The sequence below is a fragment of the Malaclemys terrapin genome, chromosome 4, assembly GCF_027887155.1.
Source record: "Malaclemys terrapin pileata isolate rMalTer1 chromosome 4, rMalTer1.hap1, whole genome shotgun sequence".
In the NCBI taxonomy this organism is placed as follows: domain Eukaryota; kingdom Metazoa; phylum Chordata; order Testudines; family Emydidae; genus Malaclemys; species Malaclemys terrapin.
Window position 1 is genome coordinate 68,784,816 of NC_071508.1, and position 6,000 is coordinate 68,790,815.

A 6,000-nucleotide genomic window follows, 5' to 3' on the forward strand; every position below is an offset into this window, starting at 1 on the left:
ATTATAAATTAATTGTTAGTTGTTTGGCACCACACATCAACTGGATGTGTGGTGCCAAACAAGCTGCAAAGGAATACATGATACGTACCTCAAGCAGCATACAGTGTAAAGGATTGTAACCTTACAATTCAGGCCAAATAAGGGGTAGTTTGTAGTTGTACTCCCCCTGATAAATCTGATTTGTTTTTTTAATTGCCAAAACATGAAACGGGGGGTTCATGTTTCTTCACAACCACTGATGGAAACATTAAGGGTGTACTTCTCATTTATACAGATGCAGCTCTATGTAAGTAAAGCTTTGTCATCTGGGATGTTTTGAAAAAATCTCCTACTGTTGCTAGCACTGTGTAGATGGCCTGCTGATTGCTATCAGCATTTTAAGCATGGTAGGTCATGTTCTAAGAGCAAAGTTAGATGATGCTAGTGGCAGCAAAATTTGACAAGGCCCTAAATCTGTAAGCAATTCAAGGTGGGCAGAAGTTTTTGATAAGTCATTATCTCTTAAGTCAAACAAAAGTACACAGGTAATTAAAATGGGACTTTAGCATCTCTTTAATGAAGACTTTCAAAAATGACCATTGCAAGGCTTTGTCTACCCCAGGGATTTCAGTCTTCAGCGACCAGTCACTTGTCAGTTCTAGCCAACTACCACCCAGTGTCAAACCTACCATTTCCAAACAAGTTCATAGAGAAGCTAGCCAAAGGCCAACTTCCAGCTCTTCTCATTGAAGCTCATATCCTAGACTCAGCACATTCTACATTCTGGTCAGGACATGGAACTGAAACTTATTTAGTGGCACTGCTGGCTGATCTCTTACAGTCAGTGGATAAAGGACAGACATCCAGGCTCATCCTCATAGACCTCTCTGCAATATGCAACACTGTCTCACCTGAGAGAGGTGGCAGGGATCCAGGGGGATGTGCTAACATGGTCTGAGCCCTTCCTGGAGGCATGCACTCAAAAAACAGTGAGAAGAAACTGCATCTCTATAATTAGATCCCTCACTTGTGGAGTCCCATAAGATTCAGTTCTCTCTCTGGTCCTATTCAACATACACATGCAGCCACAAAATAATCTGGTCAGACTACAAGGACTCCGGTGCCAGCAATATGCAGATAACACATAGCTCTACCTTTCCTTCTCCCCCACAACCACACCACCACTACCAAGAAGCTGAAACGGAGCAAGGCAGATGTGATGCTGGTGAGCAGAGGAAAGCATTTTGAAGAGTTCGCAGCATAGTGTCCTTTGGTTGAAGGCACACCTCCACAACTGGTAAATTCAGTGTATACATTTGGAGTGCTCCAGGATTCCTCAATGACGCTAAGCTCTCACATAACAGCATCTGTGAAAAATGCTTTCTACCATCTCTGTTTTAGCTAAGAGATTCCATCCCATCCTGGCAAACGATGACCTGGCCTAAGTTATTCATGCCATCATCACCTCTTGGCTGCACCACAACAATGCAATATACCTAGACATGAAGCCATTAACCAATAGGAAACTCCAGCTAGCACTGAATGCTGTAGCAAGCCTCCTCAGGAACACAAGCTTCCATGAACAAATCCAAGTTCAAGGTCTCAGTCTGTATCTTCAAGACACTCAATAGCTAGGGCCAAGGATATCTGAAATATTGCCTAAAGCTCCAGGATGAAGATCATGATCTACAACTTAACTCCTCTGGCATAGTGGAACATTTAATCAGGTAGCCAAATGCAAGTTTTTGGCAGTACCTTTTTCAGTGTCCATAAAACTTTTTTTGTGAATTCTGAATTTCAAAACCCTAAATTCAGATGCTTGATGACATCTTGTCACTATTAAGCATTCTGAAATATGTTGAGCACTTATTACCACCTCCCCTCCTGATTCACAAGCCAGGTGACAATTAAACAACTTTAAAAAAATCATTGAAATCCAATTAATGAAAACTTCATACTAATTCTTTGTTATGGAAGATAATTAGCTAGGGGGTACATATGTGTCTGTACTAGCAGTACACCTTGCTAATATGTTCCTTCCCCATGCCCGAATCAACACACCAGGCATATTCTTTTTGTACTCTCAGAGCTGTCCAATACTGGGAAATTAATTCTTATGAGTGAATATGTAAGAATTTGATAAGTATTATCAAATTCTTACATATTCACTCATAAGAATTAATTTCCCAGTATTGGACAGATTATAAATCAAACACATGGTCAGCTGTTTTCTTGAAGCACCATGTTCCAGGAATATGGAAAGGCATATGGAGTCACATGTACGTTGAAAGCACCTTCATGAGATATGGCCATGGCCTTGGCAGCATCGTTAGGATCAACCTGAAACCAAAGACTCTCAAGACCTGGGCTCTTAGCCTCCACATATGCAGCTGACTGGTGAAAGACATTGCAAACATAGATGGCACCAATGAGACATAAATACAAGAGATCCACAAAGAAGAAATTAAGTCAAGGATTGTTGAAGCTACAAGGGACAGAGACGCCATTAGTAAGAAGCTAGAGTTGTGCATTGATCCCTAAGCACCCAGTGACAATAGTAAATATTGTCCGTGGTTGTGTGGCACCACCGTCAGTAAAAGTACACTTACAACATACTTACAATTGAAATTCACCAAATGCAAGAATTTGAACATATCTGGCCTAGGGTTCTAGAATACAATATCAAGGATAGCAGAGGCACTGATATTGACAAAAAAGCATGTACAGGTTCATCCAACAAAGATATCTGACACTAACCTTATCTATTCAAGAGTGATGGGCCTACAAGCAAGTTCATAAGAGGTTACATGACTCTGGTTACATGAGGACTGCAAAGGCTAAGTCTAACCTAAAGAAGCAGTTCTGGACTGACGTGTCCAGTGATGCGTGTGGTGTAAGAACCTGTATAGAATAGAACAGAATTGTGTGGCTGGACTGGTGCAAACCAATAGTGTACACAGGCAAAACCAATATAAACCAAGATTTGCAATGGTGCAGTTTATTCCTAATTGAAACTGGGGTAAATTGCACTAGTGCAAATTACATTTTATAGCAGCTTTGTCTGCAATAGAGGATTGCAATCCTTCAGCTACATCAGCTGCTAGCCATTGATGCTGTAATGGGGCAAATCCCCAGTGTAAACAAGGTCCTAGATTCTTACGTCACTTCCTATTCATATTGGGTGTGTCTGAATTAAGCAGAAGTACCTTAGAGCATGGGCCAATTATTTTGTTCGTTAATACCATTCGCCCAGTCGGCATTCCAAATTAAATAATTATGGCAGATACTAGTAACCATTACTGAGATAGGAAAGAGCTGTTAGGACCAAGATGTAGGCGGTCTCACTTACTAATCAGAGCAGGAGTCAGGTCTAGTGAGCAAATCAGGCATCCAGGCTGGGGAACGGAGCCAAAGGTCAGCACCAGAGCCAATTGCTAGTTACCAGAACCAGAGGTCAAGCCAGAGTCAGAATCAGGAATCAAAGCTGAGCTGAGATGCCAAATGCCAGAGCCAAGGGTCAAGCTGGAGTCAGGATCAGAAGTCAGAGGCAAGTGTTGGAGCCATGACTGGTCACTGAGCACTGGAGGTGAGACGTAAGGGCAGGAGAGGCAAGGATCAAACACAGAGCAGGAGCATAATGGGTACAGGTGTGAAGCCGGGGGTAAGGCAGCCAGGAGCAGAGCAGGAACCAGAAACAGGGTTGGGTACAGGAAGCAGGCACAAGCAAGGTCCAATGCAGCCGCAACAGGAAACCACTTTGTTGCTCAGACAAATTTCCTGTTCCTCCTCCTGGCTTAAATGGCATAGTTGGACCCATCAGTGGAGCCAGGCGATCTTCCAATCAGAGCTCCCATGTGTAGTGTGTTGGCTGGGGCTATAACCCTAGTAGTTTCTCAGCCTACATGGTTTCTATAGCCATGGGGTGGAGGCCAGGATGTGGCAGCTGTCTGGGGACTCCCAGGCCTCTGTTCAAGATGCAGGACAGCACAGGAACAAGGGCTGCTCTATCTATCGGCAAACTAGGGGGTGTGGCTGGGCCAAACCTGAGCAGTACTGCAACCTGTGCACCAGGTTGCAATGCCACTCACTCAAATTTGGCTTGACCACCCCCCCTAGTTTGCCTATAGCTAGAGCAGTCCTTGATCCTGTGCTGTCCTGAGTCTTGAACAGCAGCCTGGGAGTACTCAGACAGCTGCCACGCCCTGACCACCCCTAGATGAAGTGATGCTGCAACTGGCGCTTACTCACTTCTACCATAACCACCAAACCATCAGAAGACTTGCTGCATCCCCCTTGAAAATACAACAGGCCTCCCCTCGGGGGTGCCCCCACTTGAGAATCTATTTTCTAGGGGATGCGGGGGGGGAGAGGCGGAATGGTACACTGAAATTTTGTCTAGGGTGGCAGATTGTCTTGAGCAGCCTCCAGGAAGGAAGTCTCATAATCAGAAGAGTGAACTGGAAAACAGTAAATGCTGTATCACTGGTTGCCCTGTGACACTGGTCAAAGCACATATTTCTGTGCCTTGGTTTCCCCATCTCAAAAAACAAGTATAGTAATTCCTAACCTATACTGATTCATTAATACTTATAAAATACCTGAGATGCTTGAATATACGCACAACATATTTTTAATTTCAACGGATTATTTTAGAATGGCCTCTTGTAATTTTACATCAGTATTTTGTAAAATATTTAGGATTTTTAAAATTTTTTAAAGCTTTTCATGTTACCTTTTTCCACAGTTGCAGTTAGTATGAAACACTCATTATCTGTAAAAATAAAATCTCACTAAGTTTTAGAATTCTTTACACAAGTGATTTATAATTAGAAAAAAAAAGTTAGTTACTTTTGACAAAAGACACATTTGGAGTTCTCTAAAGCAACCTGATAACAACATATAGTCCAGAATGGACAAATTCTGCCCTCACTTACCCCTGTATTGCATGGGCATAACTGAGAGCAGAATTTGCCCCAAACAGACTAAACTAATTTGATTATAATCCCGCATCACTGGTTTAGCACAGGAATAATTTCATTCTGCTACAGCTGACATATTCATCATGTAATTAAAAGTTAAGTACCTAAAAATCTAACTCTAAATTACAAATGTATGGGTCCTTATTTAGGATTTAGAGCAAGGATTCTTTCTTTTTCTTTCTTTCTTTCTTTCTTGCATTCGAGTTTCACTTTGAGAACACAAGAGGGCAGCACAGTTCTAAACTGGGTACAGCTCTCTATATCAAGCAGAAGTTAAGTTTGTGGGTTGTGATAAACTCAGAAAACGATCAGTCAAAGTCTAAGAAACACAATCCTGACATTAAAGGATGATTTCTGTCATCTGTCTCAATATTAGAATTTGAAAACCCAACCTTAATTACTACATTTTTCTACTTTATCCTCCCCAGCTTCCACACACAATGAACCTTTGTAACATCAGGGGCAAAAAAGACAAGGAGGGTGAATGTTCATTTTCCTAAGTGTGAAGAACTGGAATAGCTCTATCAGCACAGGATTGTGATTTCTTAGCAATACTACAGTTCCCATTGATTTTGGGTCTAGATGTGAGTGCTCAGCGTCTTTCAGGTTTTGGCCCCATATTTGTAAATGTGAGACAGACAGCTAGCACCACATTATGTTCCTCTTTGTTCAGTGTTCAAAAGCAGACCTAGTTTGTCTGAAATTGAGCTTTTCAAAGGCATTGAGTAATAGCACTGCAAGCTAAAGCTGTTTAAACTTCTTCTGGACTTTATTGATCTGTATTAGCCACACATACATCAAATAAGCTGAACACTGTTTTCAGCCATGCAGTAGGTTAGTGCACTAGCCTTTCATCTCTAGAGAAGGGAGTTAGAACTCTGGCTTAGGGCTAAAGTAAAATGAATTTGGTTGTTTTCCTACAAGCCCCTCTCAATATTTTTCCACCTATTAAAAAAAAACTGTCATGCATGACTGGCAATGCCTGCTTATGAGAGATTTGAGTCTGAAATAGTAGGGGATGTTGTACGATCAAAGTGCATTG